Source organism: Procambarus clarkii, chromosome 23, assembly GCF_040958095.1.
Source record: "Procambarus clarkii isolate CNS0578487 chromosome 23, FALCON_Pclarkii_2.0, whole genome shotgun sequence".
Classification (NCBI taxonomy): Eukaryota; Metazoa; Arthropoda; class Malacostraca; order Decapoda; family Cambaridae; genus Procambarus; species Procambarus clarkii.
Genome location: NC_091172.1, coordinates 41,148,193 through 41,164,475, shown reverse-complemented (window position 1 = coordinate 41,164,475; position 16,283 = coordinate 41,148,193). Strand labels below are relative to the sequence as shown.

The 16,283-nt window shown below is 35.9% G+C and overlaps 1 long non-coding RNA gene across 1 annotated transcript in view; it reads left to right on the top strand.

Annotated features, from left to right (window-relative positions):
- The first annotated feature begins 14,247 nt into the window (after positions 1 to 14,247).
- Positions 14,248 to 16,283, top strand: part of LOC138367717 (uncharacterized) — a 3,824-nt gene continuing 1,788 nt past the window's right edge. Inside the window, exon 1 of the long non-coding RNA XR_011229409.1 lies at positions 14,248 to 14,354. This is a non-coding gene — a long non-coding RNA (uncharacterized lncRNA). The remainder of the gene's footprint in view (positions 14,355 to 16,283) is intronic.

Sequence of the window (16,283 nt, the reverse complement as noted above, 5' to 3'; positions counted from 1 at the left end):
TTTTTGTAAACTAAAGTTGGTATCTCCTCGAGGGCACTAGACTTGGTTTTAAGGGAAAGGATTATCTCATTGACATCAGTGGAATTAGTAGGCTTTAGGTACACAGACTGGATAGTTACCTGTAAGATAGTCCTTAACATCAGGACTAGAAGATGGAATATCATTTGCAAGGGATGACCCAATGGAAGAGAAGAACCTATTGAACTCAATAGCAGAATCAGAGGCTGAAAGCTGACCAATGTTATTGGACAGGAGTGTTGGTTTGTTATTTAAAATCTTTTTTGATCCCAATATTTGTGAAATTGTGCTCCAAGTTTTCTTAATGTTGCTCTTTATTTGGGTAAATTTATCTTCATAGTATTTAGTTTTGGCTCGTCTAATTATTTTAGATACCAATAACGAGTAATTCTTTGAGAATTCTTTGGAGACGGTTCCTAACCTATACTTTTTCTCAAGATCGTGTTTTTTGTTAATGGATTTAAGTATTCCCTTTGTAAGCCAAGGATTGTTAAGCCTTTTGTTTGTGACTTGTTTTGTAAGCATAGGACAGTGGGTGCTATAAAGGCTAAGAGTTGTTTGAAGAAAAGATGTTACATTACATTATTTATTTATTTATTTATTTATTTATTTATTTATTTATTTATTTATTTATTTATTTATATATATATACAAGAAGGTACATTGGGTTTGTGAGAATACATTGGATAGTACAGTATTTACATTCTTGTAAAGCCACTAGTACGCACAGCGTTTCGGGCAGGTCCTTAATCTAGCAGATAATTTTAAGTAGGTAATTTCAATCAGAATTGATAAATGATAAAGATACATTACAAGAGAAAAATGAGATGAGAGAGATAAGTAGGTATATTAAAGCACATTGTTATATTAAAGCTCTGATTGATTACATTGACAGCTTGATTAGTAATTTAAACAAGGTTAATAGACACCACACAGCAGATTGACAGCACATATAAGACAGCAATGATCACAATGGTAAAGATGTTCAGATTGGGTACATAAAGATTGGGAGACTGGGTAGCAAAAGATACAGATAAACAAAATTTATAAACACCGTACACATATAAGCACATATAAGAAAAATTGGCAGCACATATAAGAAAACAGCAATGATCACAATGGTAAAGATGTTCAAATTGGGAACATAAAGGTTGGGAGATTGGGTAGCAATTGATACAGTGCAATTTTAAGGCAAAAAGTGAAAAACTATGAAGATGAAATTAGGTACTTTTTAGTATTGATTTTGAATGATGTAAAAGTTGGACAGCTTTTCAATTCAGTAGGGAGTGAGTTCCATAAACTGGGTTCCTTTATTTGCATAGAGTGTTTACACAGATTAAGTTTAACTCTGGGGATATCAAAGATATATTTATTTCTGGTGTGGTGATAATGGGTACTATTACATCTGTCCAAGAAGAGTTTCAGACAAGGATTTGCATTTAAGAACAGGGTTTTGTAAATGTAGTTGACACAAGAGAATTTGTGGAGTGAGATTATGTTTAGCATGTTTAGGGAGTTAAACAAGGGGGCTGTGTGTTGTCTGAAAGCAGAATTTGATATTATTCTGATAGCAGATTTTTGCTGGGTGATGATGGACTTGAGGTGGTTTGCAGTGGTTGAACCCCATGCACAGATACCATAGTTGAGATAGGGATAGATTATTGCATAATATAGAGAGATGAGAGCAGAGTTAGGAACATAATATCTGATTTTGGAGAGTATACCAACTGTTTTAGAGACTTTCTTAGTTATGTGTTGTATGTGGGTACTGAAGTTGAGTCTCTTGTCTAGGAATATGCCAAGAAACTTTCCATCATTTTTATTGCTAATGTTTACATTGTCAATCTGAAGTTGAATTGCATTTGTAGATTTGCTTCCGAATAGGATGTAGTAGGTCTTTTCTATGTTAAGTGTTACTTTGTTGGTTGACATCCATAAGTGGACTTTTTTTAGTTCATTATTAACAACACCATTTAGTGTATGTGGGTTGGGGTTGGAGTAGATGAGGGTAGTATCATCAGCAAACAAAATAGGTTTCAGAATGTTACAGACATTAGGCAGATCATTAATGTATATAAGAAAAAGAAGAGGTCCCAAGATGCTGCCCTGTGGCACTCCAACAGTTATTGGTAGAATGGGAGAGATTATATTATTGATGGCTACACATTGGTGTCTATCACTAAGATAGGATTGGATATAGTCCAGTGAATGGCCTCGGATTCCATAATGATGGAGTTTACTTAAGAGGTAATCGTGATTAACAGTATCAAAGGCCTTTCTCAGGTCAATGAAGAGTCCAATTGGAAACTCACTTTTGTCAAGAGCTAAGTAAATTATATCAAGGAGACTAATAATTGCATCGTTGGTACTCTTTTGAGAGCGGAAGCCAAACTGACAGGGGCTAAGAATGTCGAATTTTACGATATAGGAGTAGAGCTGTTTGTAGATAATTTTTTCAAATATTTTTGATAGTATGGGTAGGTTCGATATTGGTCTATAGTTGTTTATGTCTGACGGATTACCTCCTTTATGAACTGGCGTTACTCTTCCTTTTTTAAGGATATCAGGGAAGGTATGACACTCAAGGGATTTGTTGAACAGCAGAGCTACAGGTGGCGCAATGTCATGGGAGGCGCTCTTGTATACAATGGATGGGATTTCACTGATGTTCCCAGCTTTGGTTTTTAGTGAGTGTATGATGGACACAACATCTGACGGGCTGACTGGTGAGAGGAGAAGAGAGTTTGGATAGCTGCCTGAGAGATATGTGTTGATATGTGTCTGAGTCTGTGGGATTTTACTTGCAAGGTTAGCACCAATCGATGAAAAGAAGCTATTAAATTCATTCGCCATTTCTAAGTCAGATGACAGTGTAAGGCCATCCTTAGAGAGTGTTATCTGGTTGTGGGAGTGTTGTTTAGTTCCCAGGATGTTAGAGATGGTATTCCATGTGCTTTTCATGTTGCCTTTTTCTTCTTTGAATCTAGTCTCATAATATGAAAGTTTTGCTTTTCTTATGATACTGGTTAGCACTGACGAGTACCTTTTAACTACTTCCATTGAAACTAGGCCACTCCTAAATTTCTTTTCGTATTCATGTTTTTTGTTGATTAATTTAATTATGCCACTTGTGAGCCACGGGTTATTTTTTCTTTTATCAGTTACTTGTTTGGTAAAGAGGGGACAGTGAGTGTTGTAGAGGCTTAGAGTTTTGGAGAGAAAGAGGTTAGTTTATGAGTTTATATCCTGTGAATTATTAAATTCAGATTCCCAGTTAATATTGTGGAGTGCATTAGAGAGATTGCCTAAAGCTGATTCACTATGTAGCCTGAATGAAAGTTTTTTGGTTTCTGGTGGTGATGTGTCAATGTTTGCTGTGAGGAAAGTAGGATAGTGGTCAGTTGTTCTGTCATAAATTACCCCAGATGTAAGGGGAGCTGTTATATTAGTCCATAGGTGATCCAGGGTAGTGGCAGATGCTTGAGTGACTCGGGTGGGCTTGGTGATTGTGGGGATTAGCATACAGGAGTGCATCCTGTTACGGAAATAGTCAACTTGAGGGTTGTTTTGAAGACCCAGGTCAATATTGAAATCACCTCCCAGAATGATGTGATTTTTGTTGAGATTGTTATTTATGATAAGATTCCTTACATTGTCAGAGAATAAAGCTATGTTGGTATTAGGAAATCTATAGATGGCACCGATTATCAGGGAGGATTTAAGGGATTTACTGGAGAACTTGGCAAAGGTATATTCACAATAGTCGTCTCTATCACTAATGACACTATTGCAAGTGAAGGTATCTTTGTAATATATTGCTGTACCGCCACCTTTTTTATTAGGCCTGCAGTTATGAATGGCTTTATAACCAGCTAAATTGTAGAGTTGGGTATAGTCATTACTTAGCCAAGTTTCTGTTAAAATGATGAAAGATAATTTAATACCTAGTGCTGTAAGAAGTACATTTATATCATCAAAATGTTTACCAAGTGACCTAACATTTTGGTTGTAAACTGATAAGCAGGTGCTATTTAGGAGTTTGTTTTTTGCAAGATTTGCTGTGTAATACCTGCAATAATGATGATCAATGTGCTGATATGTGTGGATATGGGACAGAAGATTTCGATCTGGATCAATATCAGTAAGCATATAGATAAGATAATGTCACGATACAATAAGATAAGCAATTTCAGGAACAGATGAAAACTAAATCTGCTGTAAAATAGAAAGTTATAGTAGCAAAACACAGCAATATAATAATATAACAATACAATAAGAACTTACAAAGTATTGAGTCTGCTAAAATTAGAGAATAATTATGGCAAAACACAACAATAAATGCAAGTAAACAAAAGAATTGAAACAATTAGAGGTAGAATAAAAGTCACTAGATAGCCATGGAGGATACACAAGTTTGGTGGAGAGAACAAAAAATCAGTAGAGACTGTCAGGATGAATATATATAAAAAAAAAATTGACAAATGATAATTGTAAAGTAAAATAATCTTAAAGATAATAAATTTTAATTAGCTTAGTTTTAACCTATAATTAGAATGAACTTAATTAAAAGAACAAAATGAGATTAATAATTGATTTCAATAAATGACATAGATCAATGCAATTAAATTTACAATTTAAATGGAATAGGGTAAGATTAGATTTAAGAGTAAAATTTTACAATGAAACTGAGGTAGATGCTTGCATAAGTGCATGGAGACTTGATGGATTATTTAGGAAATTATATGAATGAGAGAACATTAGGTAAATGGTAAGGCAGAGACAGCACCTTAGACAAAGTTAGATTAAGTTAGGTTAGGCTCAGGCACTGAAAGAGTTATTTTACATTACATTTTACATTATTTTACATTACATATACATTTTCAAAGACTATAGTCTTTGAAAATGTAATAAGTTTTACGAAATGCGCTCAGACTAGATATAAAAATGAATTTTGGAGAATTGATTTTTGAATTACCACCAACAGTGAAAAGAAATGTACGAAAGATTGAGAACATTCGTGTTAGAATTATTAATCTTACTTTTTCGGTCATATTTAATAATATATGTCTACAGGAAAGACAGCTACCAAAATATACTAATATATATATATATATATATATATATATATATATATATATATATATATATATATATATATATATATATATATGTATGTATGTATATATATATATATATATATATATATATATATATATATATATATATATATATATATATATATATATATATATATATATATATATATTCTTAGCATCAGGGCTTAATTGAAATAGGAGTTCTCCAAAACTCATTTTCGTACTTTTAAGGTGAAGAAAAGAAGTGATTTACTATAGAGTGTATTACACTTATTTGTATAATTTGCACGACGTTTCGAACCTCCATGGTTCATTCTCAAGTGAACAGATCTTACATTACTAGTTGAATTTATACCCGCATTAGGTCAGGTGATAATACAATGAAGGTGAAAACATGGGGGGATACATAAGGGATAAACATAGGGGCTGCAGAAGGCTTATTGGCCCATACGAGGCATCTCCTATCCAAACACAAAGATTAATCCAGTGTAATTGGCCTGTTATGTTGGACATTGTCTTCTGTGTTGGCATCGATATGTTCTTGTCTTGTCCTTACTCTCATGGTGGGTAGAGTAAATAGTTCCGTGATTTGGGTGTTCATGGTAGGTCGCTCTATTCTTATGTGAATTGCCTCAAGAATTTGTAATCTTCTTGAATCTTGGGTTTTGTCTATTATGCAAGTATTCTTGTTCAACATTTCTCTTGTTAGAGTAATGTCATGGGCTTGTCTCATGTGATTCCTAGGGGCACCAGATTGAAGATGGCATGTCAAACGCCTCGTCAGCTTGGTCGACGTCATACCTATGTACTTACATTGAAGGTTACATCCTTCGTGGGGGCAAGTGTACATGTATACAACGCTTGACTGCTGTAGAGGGTTCTCCGTCGGCTTCGGGCTGTTTTTGATAAGGAGTTCGGAAGTCTTCTTGGTTTTGTAGAATATTATCAGGTTTATGTTTTGGTTAGGAGTAGTGCTTTTTACTCCTTTACGGATTATTTCTTTCATTATTCTTTCCTCTTTTATATGTTCACTGTGCATGGTTGATTTGTAATATAATTTTATTGGGGGTGTTGTGGTTTCTGTTCTAGGTTCTGAACTATACCAACGGTCCAAGTGTCTTCTTATAGCAGCGTTTATTTCCGCGTTGCTATATCCGTTGTTCACCAATACCTGAGTTACTCTTTCAAACTCTCTACTCACGTTACTCCATACAGAGCAGTGGGTAAGCGCTCGACGAATATAAGCATTGAGAACACTGGCTTTGTATCTTTGGGGGCACTCACTTCTACCGTTCAGGCATAATCCTATGTTGGTGGGCTTGGTATATACGTTGGTACTTAAAGAGGTTCCTGTTTTTGTTATTAGTACATCCAAGAATGGCAGACTGTTATTTTCACTATTTTCATGTGTAAATCGGAGTACTGACTCTCTCTCTAGGTGTCTTTTTAGGTCAATTAGTTCATCTGAGTCTTTTACTATTACGAATATGTCATCTACATAACGGCAGTATACAGTTGGTTTTTGTCTGCTAATGTATTTACAAATAGACGGAGTAGCAATGGGCTCCCCCTTAGGAGTTTTATTTGCTAATTTTTATATGGGAACCATCGAAGATAGGGTCTTCAGTAGCAGACAAAAACCAACTGTATACTGCCGTTATGTAGATGACATATTCGTAATAGTAAAAGACTCAGATGAACTAATTGACCTAAAAAGACACCTAGAGAGAGAGTCAGTACTCCGATTTACACATGAAAATAGTGAAAATAACAGTCTGCCATTCTTGGATGTACTAATAACAAAAACAGGAACCTCTTTAAGTACCAACGTATATACCAAGCCCACCAACATAGGATTATGCCTGAACGGTAGAAGTGAGTGCCCCCAAAGATACAAAGCCAGTGTTCTCAATGCTTATATTCGTCGAGCGCTTACCCACTGCTCTGAATGGAGCAACGTGAGTAGAGAGTTTGAAAGAGTAACTCAGGTATTGGTGAACAACGGATATAGCAACGCGGAAATAAACGCTGCTATAAAAAGACACTTGGACCGTTGGTATAGTTCAGAACCTAGAACAGAAACCACAACACCCCCAATAAAATTATATTACAAATCAACCATGCACAGTGAACATATAAAAGAGGAAAGAATAATGAAAGAAATAATCCGTAAAGGAGTAAAAAGCGCTACTCCTAACCAAAACATAAACCTGATAATATTCTACAAAACCAAGAAGACTTCCGAACTCCTTATCAAAAACAGCCCGAAGCCGACGGAGAACCCTCTACAGCAGTCAAGCGTTGTATACATGTACACTTGCCCCCACGAAGGATGTAACCTTCAATGTAAGTACATAGGTATGACGTCGACCAAGCTGACGAGGCGTTTGACATGCCATCTTCAATCTGGTGCCCCTAGGAATCACATGAGACAAGCCCATGACATTACTCTAACAAGAGAAATGTTGAACAAGAATACTTGCATAATAGACAAAACCCAAGATTCAAGAAGATTACAAATTCTTGAGGCAATTCACATAAGAATAGAGCGACCTACCATGAACACCCAAATCACGGAACTATTTACTCTACCCACCATGAGAGTAAGGACAAGACAAGAACATATCGATGCCAACACAGAAGACAATGTCCAACATAACAGGCCAATTACACTGGATTAATCTTTGTGTTTGGATAGGAGATGCCTCGTATGGGCCAATAAGCCTTCTGCAGCCCCTATGTTTATCCCTTATGTATCCCCCCATGTTTTCACCTTCATTGTATTATCACCTGACCTAATGCGGGTATAAATTCAACTAGTAATGTAAGATCTGTTCACTTGAGAATGAACCATGGAGGTTCGAAACGTCGTGCAAATTATACAAATAAGTGTAATACACTCTATAGTAAATCACTTCTTTTCTTCACCTTAAAAGTACGAAAATGAGTTTTGGAGAACTCCTATTTCAATTAAGCCCTGATGCTAAGAAAATAGTTAGAGGGATAGAAGCCCTAAACCAGAAAATAATTAATACAGAATATGCGGTCATATTCAATGAAACATGTTTGAAAGAAAACCTGCTGCCAGTATACACCAATATATATATATATATATATATATATATATATATATATATATATATATATATATATATATATATATATATATATATATATATATATATATATATATATATAATGTATATATATATATATATATATATATATATATATATATATATATATATATATATATATATATATATATATATATATATATATATATATATATATATATGTATATATATATATATATATATATATATATATATATATATACATTTTCAAAGACTATAGTCTTTGAAAATGTAATAAGTTTTACGAAACGCGCTCAAGTGTCGCGTCAGACTAGAAATAAAAATGAATTTTGGAGAATTGATTTTTGAATTACCACCAACAGTGAAAAGAAATGTACGAAAGATTGAGAAAATTCGTGTTAGAATTATTAATCTTACTTTTTCGGTCATATTTAAATATATATATATATATATATATATATATATATATATATATATATATATATATATATATATGTCGTACCTAGTAGCCAGAATGCACTTCTCGGCCTACTATGCAGGGCCCGATTTGCCTAATAAGCCAAATTTTCCCGAATTAATATATTTGCTCTAATTTTTTTCTTATGAAACGATAAAGCTACCCATTTCATTACGTATGAGGTCAAAATTTTTTTATTGGAGTTAAAATTAACGTAGATATATGACCGAACCTAACCAACCCTACCTAACCTAACCTAACCTATCTTTATAGGTTAGATTAGGTTAGGTAGCCAAAAAAGTTAGGTTAGGTTAGGTTAGGTAGTCGAAAAACAATTAATTCATGAAAACTTGGCTTATTAGGCAAATCTAGCCTTGCATAGTAGGCTGAGAAGTGCGTTCTGGGTACTAGGTACGACATATATATATATATATATATATATATATATATATATATATATATATATATATATATATATATATATATATATATATCCCAGCAAACACAGAACGTTTGTGGACGTTTTTAAATGGTTCCACAAAGGTAATACTATAACTTTTGACATAAATACGTATATCTGACATTCTTAAAACCAAAGGATATAACTAAAAACATATATTCTTATGACACAGTTTTTTAAGATTTATGTAAAAATTTAAAAATAATAGTAAATGCTATGGTATTATAATGTTTTCATGCTTTATATTTAAGAATAAATAATTTTCAGTCAACATTTAGTTTTTTTTGTTTACTTTCTGTAAAGCTATCCAATTTACGTTCTTATAACATAAATATAACATTTATATGACGTCAGTATAACGTTATTTACACGACATCATTACGTTATTATGATGTTATATTAACGTATAATTCCTGTATGAAAACCAGAATATATATTGAACTTTATGTTTTAAACATTGTAAAGTTATCATAAAACTTGGAATAAGACGGTAAGCATGCTTTACTTATGAAAATATACAAACAAATCAACAAAAACATTTTAACATAAAAAACATAAACATAACATAAATTAATTGCATGCATGGGAGTTAACTGGAACTCTGTAATATTGCATACATGAACCTTAAGGTACAAACCCAGTGTATTTTCTCATGCAGTTCTTTCCTAAATCTAAATTTTTCCAATTTTTACACTTTGTTTCGAGTTCTGTCTTGTGTTGCTACTTTTAATACCCCATTAATGTCCCCTTTGTTATGTCCATTCATCCCATTGTGCACCTCTACCATATGTCACTCCTAATTCTTTGCTTTTCTAGAGAATGTAATATAAGCTTTGACAATCTTTCTTCATATGACAGGTTAACAGGTAGAACAAAGATTACCATTTATATATGGATAACTATTATAAGTCGGTTTGAATGAGTGAATTGCTGCTTGAAGATAGGTATATACACGTGTGGTACTATCAGATTGCATCGTGGTGAGCCTAAAACCCTTCAGATCCAAGCAAAGGGTAAAATGCCAGCAGATACAATTGCGAACACATTGATACCAAAATGAAAGACATATGACGAGAATTGAGGTAACCAAAGTGAAAAGTGTGTTCACATTACATTGCACTAGAGTGCTCCCAGGTTACTTTCTCTCACTTTCTCTGTTTTGTGTGGATGGTCCGCCGTGCTTTCATCACGTCAGCGGGTGGAGCACGCTGCTGTTTTTGACATTTCATGCATAAATTCCGGTTGGAAATTCTATTGCGAACACATTGATACCAAAATGAAAGACCTAGGATGACAATTGAGGTGACCAGAATGAAAAGAGTGTATACATTTTATCGCTCTTGCGCGCTCCCTGGTAACACGCTCTCGCTTTCTCTGTTTGTTGCGGATGGTAAGCCGGGCTTTTGGAGTTTATATGCCTTTAGTCCTGTAGAGAATTCTATTGCGAACACATTGATGCTAAATTGAAAAACCCAGGATGAGAATTGAGGTAACAAAGTTGAAAAGGGTATACACTTTTCAGTATTATCACGCTCAGCTTTCTTTTTCTGGTACCCTTGGCCTACATTCATCTTGTCGGCGGGTGGAGCGCGCTGCTGTCTTTGACATTATATTCACATAGTTCTGTTGGGAATTCTATTGCGAACGCATTGATACCAAAATGAAAGACATAGGACGAGAATTAAGGTGACAAAGTTGAAAAGAGTATACACTTTTCAGTATTTCCGCACACTACCAGGGAATGTCCAAAAAAAAAATGGAGAGAGTGGAGGGGTAACTTGCCCAAAACGCGAAATTGTTTGGGGAGATTAACTTTCGTTCAATACTATTATGCAAGAGGAGCGACACATCTATGGTTCATCCAATAAAATCAGCAGACTTCTAGATGTTACTACTGCTCGGCTTAGACTCGGTTACAAGTATTTCTGGGAATTCTCATTATCTGCCGATGTAGACCTGACCAAATGTTAACTGTCAACAAAATTATTCGCACACCCTCCGTCACTATGTGATAGTGAATTCAGAGACAATTTTATAACCAATGTACCAACGATGTGTCAATATTTCATTCAAAAGTATCTGGTACCAGAAATTTTAGCCAAATATCCCCAGTTTGCTAACTGTAAGTAGTAACAAAGTGATTGTAACCTATCCACCGCTGCCCACTGGATGAGGGGCGGTGTGCAGGACAAACATATCAATTGTGACACTAGCTCTCCACATATGTCAGTTGCTTAATTTAGAAACTGTACTTGTGATCGATCTCGAACCCATTGTTGATGTGACGACTTATACTGAATTTTGTAACTAGCTCATCAAGATTGTAACTTGCTTAGCTAAATGAATTGTGGGGTTCAGTCCCTGAGCCCATTATGTGCCTCTGCAACCCTTTCCCCTACCGCCCACAAGATGGGTATGGGGTGTATAATAAATGAACTAAACTAACTTTAAGGCATCCTGAAAGAAAGCTTGGAGGGCTTGAAAAATTGCAGAACGAAGCCGTGAGGATAATCCTTGGGTGCCCTCGTACCACAAAGATACTTAATATGAGAAAGGAACTTAATATTCCGAGCGTTGTTTATCGTGTTACTGAAAATAACTGTCAAATTGGTATAAAAATGCTTAGGCTAGCTCATCCTAACCCTTGCACAGAAGCCCTCCAGAATTTCTTTATTGAATGTTGAAAACAACCCTCAAGTTGACTATTTCCGTAACAGCATGCACTCCTGTATGCTAATCCCCACAATCACCAAGCCCACCCGAGTCACTCAAACATCTGCCACTACCCTGGATCACCTTTGGACTAATATAACAGCTCCCCTTACATCTGGGGTAATTTATGACAGAACAACTGACCACTATCCTACTTTCCACATAGCAAACATTGACACATCACCACCAGAAACCAAAAAACTTTCATTCAGGCTACATAGTGAATCAGCTTTAGGCAATCTCTCTAATGCACTTCACAATATTAACTGGGAATCTGAATTTAATAATTCACAGGATATAAACTCATCAACTAACCTCTTTCTCTACAAAACTCTAAGCCTCTACAACACTCACTGTCCCCTCCTTACCAAACAAGTAACTGATAAAAGAAAAAATAACCCGTGGCTCACAAGTGGCATAATTAAATCAATCAACAAAAAACATGAATACGAAAAGAAATTTAGGAGTGGCCTAATTCCAATGAAAGTAGTTAAAAGGTACTCGTCAGTGCTTACCAGTATCATAAGAAAAGCAAAACTTTCATACTATGAGACTAGATTCAAAGAAGCAAAAGGCAACATGAAAAGCACATGGAATACCATCTCTAACATCCTGGGAACTAAACAACACTCCCACAACCAGATAACACTCTCTAAGGATGGCCTTACACTGTCATCTGACTTAGAAATGGCGAATGAATTTAATAGCTTCTTTTCATCGATTGGTGCTAACCTTGCAAGTAAAATCCCACAGAGTCAGACACATATCAACACATATCTCTCAGGCAGCTATCCAAACTCTCTTCTCCTCTCACCAGTCAGCCCGTCAGATGTTGTGTCCATCATACATTCACTAAAAACCAAAGCTGGGAACATCAGTGAAATCCCATCCATTGTATACAAGAGCGCCTCCCATGTGCCCTTGCACCACCTATAGCTCTGCTGTTCAACAAATCCCTTGAGTGTCATACCTTCCCTGATATCCTTAAAAACGCAAGAGTAACGCCAGTTCATAAAGGAGGTAGTGGATTATGTTGCATCTCTGCTTGCCTTGATGACTGAAAGAAAGCTTAAAGGGCTTGAAAACTTGCAGAACGAAGCCTTGAAGATAATCCTTGGATGTCCCTAGTACCACAAAGATACTTAACATGAGGAAGGAACTTAATATTAACTTAATAATAGAATATGAGTGCATATTCTACTGCATTACTATTTGTAATGATCCTCATATTGTGCTTCAGTAATCCAATGTATAACCCTGAGATGTTTTCCTAATTGTACTTAGGATTCCTTGTTCATTATTGTGTATTGTTCTGATCTGCTTTTGTGTCGAAAATTCTTGCATCGTACCTGTAAACAATTTTTTGACAATTTTACTGTAATTATCCTACTTAAAATCATCTGTACTTGTAAAGTAAAGCTGTAATGTACCTGTTAAACACTTTTTATCAATTTTACATTTAATTATTTCTCTAAAACTCTGTTTAAGAATTTGCTCAAAGATTAGTTTAAGGACTTGCCCGAAACTCTATATATGCAAGCTAGTGGTTTTACAAGATTATAATTCTAACTTAAGCTCTATGTTGTCTCTTAACCCTCAATGTACGTTCTTGTATATATATAAATAAATAAAATAAATAAATAACGAGGGATCGAGGCATTAATGCGCAGTACGTGCTTCCCTCATCTGTGACGTCACAGCGCCATCTGACGACAGCATAAACACAGGCGGCCATTTTATGTTCCACCAAGATTAAAAAAAAAAAAATAATTTTGCCCCGAGGGGCGAGTTTATTGGGCAGCGCCCAATGTGTTCGCAATAGAATGTTTTACAAGAACATGTATAAAATAAGTGACACAGAGATTATTGATGTGTGTATTTGTGTGGGTGATTATAAATATGCATGTGTATGTATATATGTATACGTATATATATATATATATATATATATGTACATGTATGTATGAGAGTGTGTACATGTATATATAACATTAATAATTTTGTAACTAGCGTCAAAAATTGTTATTTGCTTAGCTAAACAAACTAGAGAGTTCAGTTCCTGAACCCATTATGTGCCTCTGTAATCCTTTACACCACCGCCCACGGGATGGGTATGGGGTGCATAATAAAGAAAGAAATTGAAATAATAAGGGTATGAAATGTATCAACATAAAACATTAATGTTAATGGCCATCAGGTAAAATCAGGTTATTATTTGTAAAGAAATTAAATGAGTTAAACTAAATACGAACTTAATATGTTTTGCTAACGCAAAAATATATTCCCGAGGTATTGTAATTGCAAATAAATATTTAATACAATTATTTGTATCATTTTTTTTATTTTAGATTTCCGTATTGCTTGATAATATATAATAGCGTTTAGATAATGCTAGCGCTGGACATTCTTTAGGCTCGTTGCATGTTGTGGTAGTCGCCGCCATTTTAAAACCGTGTCGAGAGGGACTGCTGCTGGCTTATCCACAAAATCCTGCTGCATCTTCAATAGTTAAGGTAACTGTTTTCTTTTATTTGCTCTTAGACATGTGTAGTATATTTATAAGCTTGTGGTGGTAGGCTGGATGGTGTGTTGATGGCCCTGGCTGGAGGTGTGTTGATGGTGGTGTTGTGTTGATGGCCCTGAAGGTGTGTTGGTGGCCCTGGCTGGAGGTGTGTTGGTGGCCCTGGCTGGAGGTGTGTTGGTGGCCCTGGCTGGAGGTGTGTTGGTGGCCCTGGCTGGAGGTGTGTTGGTGGCCCTGGCTGGAGGTGTGTTGGTGGCCCTGGCTGGAGGTGTGTTGGTGGCCCTGGCTGGAGGTGTGTTGGTGGCCCTGGCTGGAGGTGTGTTGGTGGCCCTGGCTGGAGGTGTGTTGGTGGTGGTGTTGTGTTGATGGCCCTGGAGGCGTGTTGATGGCCCTGGCTGGAGGTGTGTTGGTGGCCCTGGCTGGAGGTGTGTTGGTGGCCCTGGCTGGAGGTGTGTTGGTGGCCCTGGCTGGAGGTGTGTTGGTGGTGGTGTTGTGTTGATGGCCCTGGAGGCGTGTTGATGGCCCTGGCTGGAGGTGTGTTGGTGGCCCTGGCTGGAGGTGTGTTGGTGGCCCTGGCTGGAGGTGTGTTGATGGCCCTGGCTGGAGGTGTGTTGGTGGCCCTGGCTGGAGGTGTGTTGGTGGCCCTGGCTGGAGGTGTGTTGATGGTGGTGTTGTGTTGATGGCCCTGGAGGCGTGTTGATGGCCCTGGAGGTGTGTTGGTGGCCCTAGCTGGAGGTGTGTTGATGGCCCTGGAGGTGTGTTGGTGGCCCTAGCTGGAGGTGTGTTGATGGCCCTATATATACATATATATATATATATATATATATATATATATATATATATATATATATATATATATATATATATATATATATATATATATATATATATATATATTATGAATATCAGAGGTCCCAGGACAATTATTGTGCATGTGTAGTATGTATATTTATGTAGTATATTTGGCATATTTAATGGCATTTAGTTAATGCCACTTAGTGGCATGTCTCTGCACCGTTTCCAGTTTGTTGATATGCTTTCTAAGATATGGGCACCATACAACTGCTGCATACTCCAACTTTGGTGTAACAAAAATTGTGAACAATTTCAAAATTTCTGTTGAAGAAATCCTGTTTCCTAGGTCTGCATCTGTTTTGGTATAACACCTCCTTTTTTACTAGGCCTGCAATTATGAATGCCTTTATAACCAGCTAAGTTGTAGAGTTGGGTATAGTCTTTACTTAGCCAAGTTTCTGTTAAAATGAGGGTCCGTCTAATTACCACAAGCTACCACAAGCTACACAAGCTTCACAAAGCTTCCTGGCAATACGTTAGTAATGAATAAATATAATAGGTTAGGTTGACCTAACTTAACCTAACCGACGCTTGGATCGTCGACTTGATTTGGCGTCACCAGCTTTTTATTTTCGTCTAATTTCTTTATAAAAAGATCCTTTTTCAGATTAAAATTATGTTTTTTCGTGTTGTACATTCAGCACCAACATTATAATGAGTAAATATATCATATTTATTCATTACTAACGTATTGCCAGGAAGCTGAGTGGGTAGGTCTCGATAAATTTCCTGGTATAATATTATTGTTTGCTATTCTCCATCTTAGACTAGGCAAGTTGAAGTCACCTAGGAAGATAATATGAGGTATCGAGTTCTCCATTTTGTTTATCTGTTCTGTGAATTCCTCGGCCGTTGCATCTGGCGGTTTGTATATTAGAATAATCACTAAATTTATTTTCTCTATTTTTAATCCCAATACCTCTACCACCTCATTTGTAATGTTAAGGAGCTCCGAGCATACAAGGTCTTCCATAGTATACAGACCCACTCCTCCATGTGACCTAATTTTCCTATCACAGTTGTGTACTTTTCGAGACTACATTTCAAATATTCCCTAACATACATG